The sequence below is a fragment of the Hibiscus syriacus genome, unplaced genomic scaffold, assembly GCF_006381635.1.
Source record: "Hibiscus syriacus cultivar Baekdansim isolate YM2019G1 unplaced genomic scaffold, ASM638163v2 tig00003435_pilon, whole genome shotgun sequence".
In the NCBI taxonomy this organism is placed as follows: Eukaryota; Viridiplantae; Streptophyta; class Magnoliopsida; order Malvales; family Malvaceae; genus Hibiscus; species Hibiscus syriacus.
The window spans coordinates 1,052,398-1,067,431 of NW_024061971.1; positions in this window are offsets into that span (position 1 = coordinate 1,052,398).

The following is a 15,034-nucleotide window of genomic DNA, read 5'->3' on the forward strand; positions in this document are numbered from 1 at the left end:
AATTAGATCAATAATCAATCACGCCCAAGTATTTCGCCAAATGAGCGCTCTATCCCTTACAAATAATATCTCTCAAATCATACAATGGTATGTAATTCAACATGCTGTCATATACTATTGTCTTCAAGGATGGGAGCTGAATCTCGATGAGAAGCCAATGATGACGTTCCAAAATAGGGATAAACACCTGCAATCATAAATAATTGCGCACATCAAATAAAATTTATGAACATCTTTAAAATATTCAAAAATAAATACTACCTTATCGACCTCCTACCACGCAGGATAAAGTTTAGTTTTTCCATTATCCAAAATATATGAAGAATCTCTCGGATCCTTCAAGTGAGCTACGTGAAAAGACGTCGGCATAATAGTCCATCGAGTATTTTTTATTTTCTTCAATTTCCTTATTATTGGAAGACGTGACACACATGCATCAATATGATGTTTTATAAAAAAAATACATATATTAGTGAATTTATTAATAAATTTTAAAAAAATTAATCAAAATGCAATATAAGAAGAATATAAGACTTACTCCCCCTTCGAAATAGACATTATCTTAAACCCCTAATAAAATACCCCACCAAGACCGATTAAGAAACAAATGCATAACATCGTCGAGTTTGCATATGTCAGAATAATACCCCTGGCTCCGCTCATGTAGATAAAAATCAACTGCAGTCTTAGCCCAAAGGGTATTATCCGTAATTGTGTTCGGTAGTGTTTCCCTATCATGTTGAGGAATGGTACTGGTTGGTAACTCATACAAAATCCAACTCGCATCCATCATATCGGGCACAAGAGGGGGGTTTAACAATATGTCGACATATGACGCCATGTGAAACGGGCTCTTGAACGGTGGGACGGACCTCTTGAATGATGACAGGGGCCTCTTGAACGGTGGGAGGGGTCTCTTGAACGATGAGAGGGGCCTCTTGAACGATAGGAGGCGCCTCTTGAACGATGACATGTGAATCGGGCTTCTTCTTACGGAGTCTTGGCACTAGTGGGGTGAAAGGAGACGTAATGACACGTGTACGACGTCTGATGCGTGAACCCTGTCGTGCAAGAAAAACTCGACATAAAGCATCTACCTTATCGGGCCGCTGAAAATAAATTAATACATAAATAAGTAAATAAATAAATAAATAAATAATGTCAAAAAAAGGTTATTTGCATTTTTTAGTATAGTATTAAACATATTTACCTTATTGCGTAGAGTGTGAACCTCATTCTGCAATGATGAAACAATCTCACGTATAGCGGCTACCTCATCACGTGAAGTAGATACTCACCATGTAGCGCACCATTGTCATCGCGTAAAACATCCACCTCACCACGTAAAGATTGTACCTCATCACGCCATACACCATTGTCTTCACGTAAAGTATCGACCTCATGATGCAAAGCACCGACCTCATCACGTAACTCCCCTAACTCATCTCGTGGAGGTGGAGAACAGGGAGATAAATATCGTGACCTCTTTGTCGGTCGCCTATCATGAGGTGATGGTGGAGAAGAGGCTCGATAATGTGATGGAATAGGTGATGGTGGAGATAGAGAAGAGGCTCAATCAGGTGATGGCTCTGGGTGTCGAGCTGTAGAATTGGCCCGATCAAGTGATGGCTCTCGAAGTGGGGGTGATCATCATCCGTCCCATAAAAAAACCGCTTACTAGCTTGCCACCAATCAGTGGCAAGCTCAGCCTCTGTGGGTGTATGCCTCTATAATGGATAGTTGGCCTCCTAACAAATATAAAAGCTCAAACAAAGTTAAACGTGTACTAATAATAACTTGTTTATATATGGTACTATTTGTGTGTTAACTTACATCATTCATCGTCGTATATGGTAGTAACTCTTCCCAATCCAACAGGCGGATCCTCCTCTAGGTAATAACCCTGGGAATATCATTTGAATTTTTTATCACATATGTCAGCATGTTGTGAAAAGCCTCAAATATCCAAATCTACAAACAATATAATACACAAACATTAGTAATTGTTAAATAATTAATTATAAATTTGGAAACATTATATAAAAATTCTTACCTTAAAGGCCCAAATAAAGCCTGCCAAAGTGTATTTAGAATCATCGCCCCACAAACTTTTTCAGTCCTTAAAGGCAGACGACAACTTCTTCCAGGTTTCTTTCCATATATATGAACCCCACAAAAATAGGTTTCATGCATTTAGGTCCTCTACCAATAATATTAGGTCCTCAGAAATAGGTTGTCTGCCATCTTTGCCTAAAAAGTCGACATGCAAAAGTAATAAATGGCATACTCGGACAACATCAAGGTCATCCATCCGAGTAAAACCATCTTTAACAAATAATCTCTTCAAGTCGTCGACGTGTAAACTCGGCTTCGACTTTGTCAGCTCATGAAAAACCTGAGATAACCATGATGGGCAGGAGATATGACTAGTGTACCGGGTTACTTCACCGTGTCTGAAGCGTAGACCAGTGATTAAGCAAAACTTCTCCCGCCCAAAACAAGTATACGCCAGAGGAAAATGAAACCATATCTCTTCATCACCACGTTGTATCCTCTCGAGTAGATCGTTAGTCATGGTCTAAAGAAACAAATGTGTCAACATAGCATCTCCACTCGGATGTTGTACTTTCAGCCATGGCCTGAAGCAAGTATCCTCAAACAATTTTCTTTGTAGAGATGTAAGCGTCGACGCAATTTTAGTGGCTAGGCTTAATTTATTCCTTAAGGTCAATTGAGCCGAAAAAAATTTCTACAAAAACAATAAACATACCAAGTTAGATATACCAAAAACTAAAAATTATACACTATAAACAGACATGATATTAAATAGTGAAAACAAAGCCAAATATGTTTCAACCTAGCACGATATTCACCCAAGTCATTATTCCATCATAGTTCACAAAATGCATCAGATAACATTTAAAAGGACAACATATAGGTTTAGTGCAGGTTCAAGGACAACATAAAGAGTATTAGTTTATTCTTGAAACTTAAATTCGCAACACTGTGAAGTTAGTATTTGTCTTTGTTTTTTGGTTGAAGTAATGCAATTCATTCAAGTTTCAATTTGCAGAATAAGAGTAGTTTCTAAAAATTAAATTCGCAACGCGAAACTAAAATCGCGTTGCGATTTTGGTGTTGCAATTTTCATTTTCGTGTTGCGAATTTAAGTTTCAAAAACTATTCTTCTGCAAATTGAAACTTGAATGAATTGCATTTCTTAAAACAAAAAGACAAAACAAAGACAAATAATAACTTCACAGGGTTAAAGACTAAACAGTTTAGCAGTATTGGCAGCAACCGAATGAATTTACTAAGCAATCTCAGTGAAATGATTAATCTATATATATTGAAATTACCAGTAAATTTATCATCAATATAAGAAAAATCTAATAATAATACAAAAATTTCAAAATAAAAATAAGAGATTAAAAAAACTAACCCTCGGTGGTTGATTTTTCATTTCTGACCGTGAATGGTTGTGAGGGTTGCTCTGAGAGATGGAGATAGACGGATTTCGTCGGAGATGGGGACAGATTTCGTCGGAGATGGGGACGGATGTTGCCGTAGAGAGTGAGAGATGGAGACGGGACTGAGTTGTGATTTAAGGTTTTAGGTTATGATTTGTGATAATATTTGTTTACATTTGTGTTGCGAAATTAATATTGTGTTTCGAATTCGAAAATAAAATTCGCGTTGCAAAAATAAACGTTCTTTGCGAATTTGACTTATGTGTTGCGAAATTGACTTCTGTGTTGCGATTTACATATTCGCGTTGCGAATTTGGAAACTGTGTTGCGAAATTGGAGTTCGCGTTGCGAATTTATTGGTCATTTTCGCAAATCCAAAAAAAATTAGTTAAAATCGTATATTATAAGGCATTTTCGGTCACTGAGGTTATTTTCTCTTTCAAGAATATCATTATTCTGTCATTGAATAATAAAAATTCTACAAATGTTAAATTACAAATTTATCATTAAACTATTTTATATTTACAAAAAAAACTATGATTAAAATTTTATATGAAGTTCAGTGGTTAAAATAAAATTTTACCCTTTCATTTAACCTTTTTATATTTTCAATTTTGTAAAATATAAATTTTATAAATTTTATGAATTTTAATTTTTTAAATAAAATATATAAATATCTTATAGTAATATTATAGTAGAATTCAACTTGTTAAAAAACAAATATATAATAAGAACAATTTGGTTAAATATACATTCTAATAATCTTTTATTCCTTTAACCAAATACGGTAATCTTACATTCTTACTAAACCAACTAAACACAAAATACAACATTCTCAGTAACTCTATTCCTGATAATCTTTTATTCTCACTGATAATCTTACATTATGTGAACCAAATGCACCCTTAGAAATATAATCCAAAAACCTCATAAAAACATAAAATTAAAACATGAAAATTCAAAAGTGAATAAAAAATAAAATAAAAAAATAATCTATTCCTTAAATCCTTTCATCATCTTCCATAGAAAATCCAACACCTACCTACACGTAAAATTGACCATTTAAAAATATTGTTCGAAATAAATCAAACATCGACTTAATCCCATAGTGTTTATTACCAAAAGCTCAAGATCAAACAATTTCTTCCAAAAATCAAAGGGGACGAAACTGATAGTAAATGAGTAAAGTTGAGTTCGAGTATTGTTAAGTTCTATTTGATTTAAAATTTTTGGAATTAAGTTTGAATCGATTCAAAAATTCACGAACTTAAAATTGATAAGTTCGACTCAAACTCAAAATAAAAAATTAAAGCTCGATTCGATCTCAAACTCAAACTTTAAATACATAAAAATGTTATATTATATTTTTAAAAAAACATATAAATGTTAATATCATTAATAATCTAATTTAAAAAATTCAATTGGCTCGCTTTGGCACGTTAAAAATCCGAGTCAAATCTATTCGATTTGAGTGTTGACTGGAATGAGTTTATATCTAATAGCTCGCGATCTGTCTCGTCTCATTTACAACCCTAGATGAAACATCTTCTTTAATCAGAAGATACTAATAATCTTACAATGTAATATATTTTCAGGATTTTTTTAACCATTGACAACAAAAAACTGCAAATGCACAACTATTCGAATATAAAATCTCTAAAAAGATAATACTTCTTTTAATTAACGATACACATATTTTCTCTGCTAAATCTAATTATATCAAGCTTCTTTAAATTAGTATATAAGCATGTATACCGCCAAACCCCCCTGAACAGTACATCATCATGATATTTACTAGATAAATAATCTGCTACAAGTACAGTAGAGAAATTATCATATAAACAAATGGGAAAAAACATAAAAATAATATGCGAAAAGCAAGAAAAATAAAATAGAATAAACTTAGGGTGATGCTTTGTTGAGTTCATTTACTATTAAAAGTTATAAAATGATCTCTCAACATAGGGTATTGCTTTGTTAAGTTCATCGACTATTAAAAGTTACAAAATAGTCACCCGACTATTTAGTATGTTCCAAACTCGTCATTTTATGTTAAAAATTTACGGCAGCCTGAGCTGGATGTTAGTTTGATGACTGAGATATGATAAAATTTGATCATAGAATCTAAAAAAAATATCATACCTCAGTTAACAAGTTAACATCCAACTCAGATTGTTATCAATTTTTTTAATGAAAAATGACAAATTTGGAACATATTAAATAATCGGTGATCATTTTGTAACTTTTAATAGTTGAGAGACTCAACAAAATAACACTTTATAATTAAATAATTATTTTATAATTTTTAATAATTAAGAGAATTAATAAAATATCACCCTATAGAGTAGGGAGTTATTTTTGTATACTTTACCATAAAAGAATCATTTAAAAACACTAAAATTATCATAGGAGATAACTAGCAAAAATCACTTTATGAAGAATAAATTATTAAAATAATTTTTAGAAGTAACTATCACAAAAATATGTCTTTATCTAATTACATTTTTAGAACTTTTCGTTAAAAAATTTAATAAATAATTTTATTTTAAATATTCAAATGTATTTAAATTTTTTTATAATATGGGATAAATATAATATAATATATGTTTAAAGATAACTCACAATCATTTAACATTGAACTCTCGTATCCTTGGTATTTTTTGTGCTCTAATTTGAAACCTCAAAGAACAATAATAATTCTTTTACTATCGAAATCACAGTATTCGTGTGTATTTTAAAAAATTAAATAAAGAAAAATAATTATTAGATATTCAAATGTCTAAATGATTGGGGGGGGGGAATGGAGAGAGAAATGTATATAAAAGAGTTGAATTTGAAATTCAATTTTTTGGAATTTCCCAAACAATGTCCATGAGAGATTACAACGACAAAACAGCGGCAGTGACATTACGTTTTCTGAAGGTTTTTCCGGGACCCACCACATGACCCAATTCTCTATCGAAAATGAAAATTGGCCCATGCCTTCGTACTCGGCTTTTTTTTAATCCAAATATACTGTAAAAAATAAATAATTATTGAAATAACACTTATTAAAAATTAATTTTTGATCCAATATTGATTCTATCACATAATAAGAAAACAATTTCTACAAAACGCGTTTTATTAAAATAATATTAATCAACAAAAACACTTTTTTACAAAAAAAAAAACGTCTTTTACTTGTGTGATTATCAACACGGAAGACATTTTTTTTGTAAAACGTGTTTTCCTCAATTTTAATAATCCTACCTCTTCTTGGTATTTAATAAAATGTAACTTTAAATTTTCTTTTAAAAATAAAATTATAAGGACTAAAGAAATAATTTAGAATATCTTGGTTTCATTAATTAAAAAATTATTTGTGTTAGTTTATATAGACATGATTAAAATGTTGAGTTTTTCTTCTTCTTCTTTTTATTAAGATAAAGTTAATTACAAAGTAATATATGTTATAAGTAAATGATAATGAACGTTCAATCACGCTTACAGTCGTTGGTGTTTGAACACGTGACCTCTAAAAACAACAATGATTCCTTTAACCACTGAGGTAAATTGATTCGTGCGGAATGTTGAGGTTTTTATATACGCAACAGTGAAATGTTGGGGGTTTTCTTTCTTTCTTTCTTTCTTAACAACGTGATATTAAAAGTTAAAGTGAATTCTTTTATATTATTTCATTTTACCTTTATTTTTTTACATTTACAATATATCATGACCAATGCATTTATATTATTAAATTTCATTAAGTTAAAATCTACTAAAATATAAATTAGGTTCATATTAATTAAAATTAAATATTTTTATATGCTAAATCTATATTATTGGTGAAGCATTTTTGCTGACTTGGTTATTATGTGGAGAATGTTCTTCTTACGAAATGTGTTTTTATCTTATGTGACAAAAATGGGTGTTAGATTGAGAATTAATTTTGAATGGATGTTATTTTGGTAATCAATTTTTAGTATATTCGTATAAAAAACCTACATACCATTTATATATATTTTTTTATTTAAGAATGATATTTTATAAGTTTTTTTTAAATTTTTCATATCCGATTTAGAGTTTAGGTAAAGACGGATTTAGGTATGAATCTTAATAGAAACAAATCACTTAAACACCTCAGAATTATTTCAATTAAAGAAAATTTCGAGAGGATCAAAGTTTAATTTAATTAAAATTTAAATTATTAGGGATTTAAAATTGAATTAACCATTTTAAATATAGATTTTCGCATTCAGTGACGAGCGACATATATGGTGAGCTTTATCCTAGAAAATCTTGGATTTTATTATTTTTAGGTCCCTCAACTTTAAAAAAAATTAAAGCATTAACCCTTCAATGTTTTTAGTTTAAATACTTATTAAAAAAATTAGCTGGCCCTATTCTCATATGTAATTGTGTAAGGGGAGGTAGGATAGTAGGCTGCCCCCAACGCCAGGTTGAGAGCAGCTTCTGTGGGAGACTTCCGGCAGTCAGAAAATTTAAATACTTATTAAGGTCTTATTAATTTGAAATTAGATGAATTAAATTAAATTTTTATTTATTTTATTTGAATATTGTTAATATTTAATAAATTTTAAAATTAATTAAAATAGATTCTAAACTTTTTAATATTTAAAATTTAAATTGATAATTTAACAATTATATTTTTATTTTATTATTATTTATAGTTATTTTTTATACTTTATCCCAATTTCGTCTCTTTTTATTGAATTTGTAAAAAAATATTTAAATTTAATTTTCTTTTATAATTAAATATTTTTTCCTTACGAAAATTGCATCGGTTCAAATGTGACATCAACGTCGCATGTGATGGTCTGTAAATCCATAGCCAGCTCTCATATGCAGCCAAGGAAAAATGGGTTGGCGCACGTGTATCTTGTGGGGACGCACTCATCAGACGGTTCAGAAATAATTTGATCATCTCAAAGGTAAAAAAGTCAACTTGATCTAGCAGTGATGCCCATCTAATTTCATTATTATTATTATTATTGTATTCATAAAACTCACTTGGGCTCTTCCTCAGCATCTTGGTAGTCCAGTAATCTCAAAATTATTTTTATTTATGGAATTCGAGTTTAATTATTTATTGTGTATGAATAATAAAATTTGAAATAGCAATATTATAAGATTATATCGATGACTGAACTGATTAGATCACAAATTTTCGATTGAATCTATTACATTGTTGATTTAACATCAGTTCAATAAAAAATAATTTAAAAAAAATAAAAGTTAGTTCAACTAGTTGAATCATTTATATTCTATCCAAATTATAATTTTGGAAGTCATGATTCATAGTCTAACTCAATTAGTTCATATATTTATTTTTAGGTCAAAATTATCTTTAGTGAGAAGTTTTGACTTATGTTGTGAAAAAATTTAAGAAAAGTGTAATTCAAATATATATATATATATATATATATATATATATATATATATATATATATATATATATATATATATATATATATTAATTAAATTAAATTGATAGCAATATTATAAGATTAGATCGATGATTGAATTGATTATATCACAAATTTTCAATTCAGTCTATTACATTATTGATTTAACATCGATTCAATAAAAAAGTTGAAAAAGTAATTTAAAAAATTTAAATTAGTTTTAACTAATTGAATCACTGCTATTTTGTCGAAATTTATAATTTTGACGAGCATGTTAGATCAAATTACGTCGTTATATATATATATATATATATATATATATATATATATATATATATATATATATATATATATATATATATATATATATATTGTAAAGGGTATTTTGTATGATTATATTGTGCGAATACATACAAAACTAGACTAAAATAGAGGTCTCATTAAAAAAAACCTCTCTAAATCTAAATAGAAGAAAAAAATTGCACTCAATTGCCGCCAATAAATGAATACCAAAGTATCAACCTTACAAAATAAAATTAAACAACATCACCGACAAACGCAATCTGACCAGCAAGGGAAACATATGCCGAAGGAACACTGCGTCGGGCAAAGCAGAACAGAAAAACTCCTCTGCTGAAGAAACACGTTGACAAATGATCGAGAGCACCACACTCCAAAACACGATCTACATTGAAACAACAATCAAAGGCGCAGCAGGATTGGATTATGCGAGCCAAACAAACCACTCTTCATAAACACAAAAAGCCTAGCTGTGAAACAGACCAGCAGCCTTCACAGTCCCTCAAGCCTACTATGCATTAACACCATGGCAGCACAAAACATAGTCGCTTGCCTCAAAACCTAACAACATAATCATCAACTACACCTACGTCAAAACGATCAAAGCAAAACAACAAGAACCCAGCGTTCAGCCATCAACTAGCCCAACCAAAATGCACCAAACAGCGACGCGACATACGAAAAACAGTATGGATTCACAACCCCCTACGAGCTACTTAAAAGCAATAACCCCATTTGGATAACTGGAAAAATCAACTGTAGAAAGATAAAGACCAGGGTATTTGCACTTGATCCAAAACACAATCATAGCCTTGGCCGACTCTAGAATATAATTAACGCACACTTTACGACTGTTAAAAATCACATCATTTCTACACCGCCAAATAACCCACGACAAACCAAAAAAAAGATATTATCCAAAGATTCATACTTGACCTTGAAACTGAACACCCAGCCCAAGATATGAGAAAGGATTTCACATAAGATGAGCAAACAAAATGCATATTCCAACTCTCAAACCACGTTGCCATACGCCCCACGTCACTTTACAGTGACAAAAGAGATGGTTAATCGACTCCATATCCTTCCTACAGAACACACACAAACAAGCATTAGAATCTACCACGCCCCGCTTAGCAAGTTCCATTAGAACCGGCATCCTTTGGGATACCATCTTCTAAACGAACAGCTCAACATTTGATGGAACAAGAATTTTACATTGACGGCAACTTAATATTGTGCGTAAATTATAGATTTTTATTTTCAATACTTTTAGAATTTTAAATTTTCAATTATTACCTAAGATAGTAAAGGACAATTTGACTAAATTCAGGATGGAGCGAGGGTCAAACATTGACGGGGACTAACTTGATTTATATTGAAAGAGAAATACTCTATTGATTATTTAAGTGGGTAGTTCTATTGTGTGGCATCTTAATATAAGACTAAAATACAATGATTTTGAGGCGCAAATGTAAATGTGATAAAAATATATAACATTTTAGGTTGAGTAATATTACATTTTTACTAGTAATTTCGGTTGAACCTAAAATGTTACAAAAAATGTAATATTTTCGATTATGCCCAAAGTCGTTTTTTTAGTCTTAAATTAGGTTGTCACTCCTCAAACTTTTTATATTTAAATTTAAAAATCGAACGAGAAAAAAATCTTATTTAACTAATATTTAAATTAAAAAGATCTAAAATGCCATTATAATAAAAAAATTTGAGGGGCACCCGTCCAGCCTTTTAATAGATTCCTAACTGACAAAATTAAAAGGATAAAATTGATCAAATTAGGAAATAGTTACTTAATATACAACTCATGTATAGTACCAAGACGAATAATAAAACTTGATTTAATAGATTTATTTTTATTCATTTTCAACTTGTTTTATATAAAAGGATATAATATTTTTATTTAAAAATATGGATGGATTTTTGCTTCATGAAAGGTAGCTACCATTGTACAATATATTCTCGAATTTTGTCCCCCAAACCATAAGTATGGAAGAAGGGGGACCAAAATTGAGATTACGAAAAAGGGATGAAAGAACAATTTTCTTGTCTCTTTCTTTCTTATCGGAAGTATGTATTTAAATTGTATTGACGTGAACACCACATTTTGTTTTGTTGTATGTACGTAAGGTATGTGCTTCTTAAAAAGAGACGAGAAAATTACAATCTTATTGTGATATGGACAAATTAATTTATTTCGTACAATATTTTATGGTTATTTTAAAGAATTTGACCTGAAATTTAAGTGTGTGATAGAATTGATTTTTTTAGATTATAATACAAATTTATGATTGGACTGAATTATAATTTTACGTTTTTAAAGGATTAAATGGAAATTATACCACTTTAACGGGGCCAAGACCCTGTTAACCACTGCCTTTGCCAATTGCCACTAAACTCCAAGTCTCCAATATTTAGGTTTGATTTTCATCACGTGAAAATCTCACGCGTGGACCCTTAGTTTGAGAGTTTAAAGCAGGTGAAATTAATAATATACTGAGACGGCGTAAAATTTAACATTTAGAAAATTAAACGAGAAAATTAAATAAACGATAAAGTGTGTCACAAGGCTAAAAAATGTGTCATAAATATTGAGAAACCTGTGTCATGAAAATAGAGTTATTAGAAACTAAATATTAAAGGAAAAACAAAAGTGTGGTATATGAAAAATAAATGAAAAACAAGAAATACCGACGATCGACAATCAATTGATATATATATATATTAATAGGGTTCTTGTCCCTTTAAAAAAATTAATTTAATAATTTTTTAATTCATTATTAATTTAAATTTAGATAATTTAGTTCTCTTGATATTTAAATCTAACTCGGTTCATACTTATAAAGATACAGATGTATTAATTATAATCATATAATTATAATTTTTTTCTCTGGACGTACGTATTAAGGTTTGAGATTATAGAACCAAAGGATTTGGATTGACCCAAGGACCTACCTTATTTGCCCAATAAAAGGGTAATGGGACGAGGGATACCTGTCCTTTGTAAGATATGATTGTGGGTCTTTGGGCACCCTTTTATTGTTTGATACCCTATATTAAGCTTCCCCATTTCATTGTTCTATTGCAATTAGGCCCATTTCATTGTTTACTTTTTTTTAATAGTCTAGAGTGATTACAAGGTAGAATTTGTTTAAAAAATATTTAATCAATTGATAATATACACCCTGTAGACGTAACTGCTCGAAATTAGGATCTCTAGAAATAATAATATTCCCTTTTATCATTGAAATCATTTTATGAATTCAGACATAAATCTTTTTAAGAATACAATCATAAACAGTTATAATGAATATACATTGGGATCATTATAAATAGAAAAAGATTATAAGATATTAACAAATTTAATCTAACTCTACACATACGATCACAATTTACAACTTATTTTCTCCATACATAATTTACATTGTCATTCTACATATCAAAGGATGGATTTATTTCCTCAAATTATAGTTCCACTTAAAATTTGAAAAAAATTTGAATGAAATTAATAGGTCTAAAAAATAAGTTTAAAACAGTTTAATTAGAATTGGCAGAGTATGAATTAGGTCATATTCTAACATTTAAGACAGGAGTAAAATATGTTTCGATAATAATTAATTTTTAAATTGTTGTTCATTCTAATTTATTGATAAAATGAAATTGAATTAAGAAGTATTTAAACATAAAACTTTTTAAGCCAATTCAAGTTCAAATTGACCTAATTTTCATAATTTATAATTTATCATTATTTAATTATGAGTATAAATATTTTATGAATAATAGCGATATTATTCTTATAGTATCAATACTACTTAAATTTCTATATTTAAAATCAAAATAGTGTGTAACTCCGATCGAGACGATCAAATTCAAATATAGAATATTACATTAATCGTCGAAAAGATTTGATACAAAATCAACTTCCAAAAATTCATTTGATACATGAATACCTTCAATTAATTTCATACAACCACACAAGATTAAACAACATTAATTAATTAAGAACAAACTTAGAATACAAAACTCTCACAACATTAATTAATAATCTCTTTCTAATTTATCGGATGTTTTCGAGGGGAAACATTTACTTTAGGATAAACTATATATTTAGTACTTAAACTATTATTTTTATTTCGTTTTGATATTCAAATTTTATTTTCTTTTAAAATCATTCATAACGTTCTGTTTAAGTTTTAATTTAGTATCATATTATTAAAGAATTAACAAAACTCATAACTTGATGTATTTTTTTTCGAAGTAGTTGAGAATTACCCTCACTCAGTCACTCACTCACCAACTCTTCTCACGTAAAAGCAAAGCTCTTTATCACACTTCAGGCGTAAAATACAGAACTTGCCCATTAAATAAGTTGGTCGGTTCACCCTTTTTCCCCTCTACAATTTAAGATGTTCCAATTCACATTTAAGATGCACACTCAAAGCTCACTTTTCAAAATGTTTTTTTTAACCAAGTGACTTCAACTTCTTCTTTTTAGTGTCTTAATGTATGACCCTCATTTTAAATTGGTCCTTAAGCTTTTACATGTTCCAATTTCATCCCTAAACTATGACTCATTCTAAATTAGTCCTCAAATTTTTGAACATTTCAATTTTATCCCCAAACTATGACCTTCATTCTAAATTGGTCTTGAAACTTTTTGCACATCCATTGTTAATAAAATCATTAGGCCAAGTTATATGATTATATATTTGAAAAAACAAAATTTTAGGTTAAGTTGTGGTTGAAACTAATTACATATTTAGATGAATTTGGAGATGAAATTCGAGTATTTAAAGGTTTGGTGACTAATTTAGAAAGAGAATCATAGTTTAGGGATGAACTTAGATTGTTTAAAAGTTTAAGAACCAATTTTAAATGAATGTTATAATTTGGGGACATATGATGTAATTAACTCTATTTTAATCATCAATTTGCAAAAAATATGATTTGACTACTTACATTAATGATATACCTTATTTTAATCACTATTTTATTAATTCGTTAATTCCGATTAGTTGAATGACATAATAATGAAATTTACCAAACACACCAAGAACTGCAAGTAAACTCACCTCTACAACGCAATTTAAATTTTATCCAATTAAAATATAATGAAATTATTACAAGCTTTTATGAAAGAAACAATCTTTATGGGTACACGTTTTATTGTTTCTATAATGCCATAAATAGCCAATAAGTATCTATGGACACACACATATGTGAGAGAACTTAAGTTGGATATCAGTGGGGCAAACTTGACCCATCCTTTTTTTACTTTCCCTCACCATTCACTTTAATTTATTTAATGTATATATTTACTGATTAAATTTCATCGATTTAAATATTATAGATTCAAATAATTTTTAGAATTGATTACTTTATCTGTTATTATAATATAAAAATATAAATTCAAACTCGTTCAAATATATAATTTAAATGTTTCTTCACTCTAAAAAAGTTACTAAATAATTAGAGACGGAGTTAGGATATCATGAGGATAAAGTTTAATTAATAATAAAAGATAGAGGAAAAAATTCAAATAAATCAATATTTGAAAGTTTGAGTATGCATTTTATCAATTATAAAAGAAATTGGTGTGCAGTGATTTGGATGTATAACTTCTTTTATATTATTAACAATTAATTGGTCTAATGAAATAAGTCATTAGATTATTCAAATAAATTAGAGGTTTGAATGTCAATATTATGAATAGAAAAAATTAGAGTAAAAGAGTTAACCTTATAATAAACATCTACAATATAATTCAAATTAATCAATCAATAAATTAAATTAGAACCGTTGCCAAAACAGTCTTAATCATAAACTTTGTTTCCACTTTTG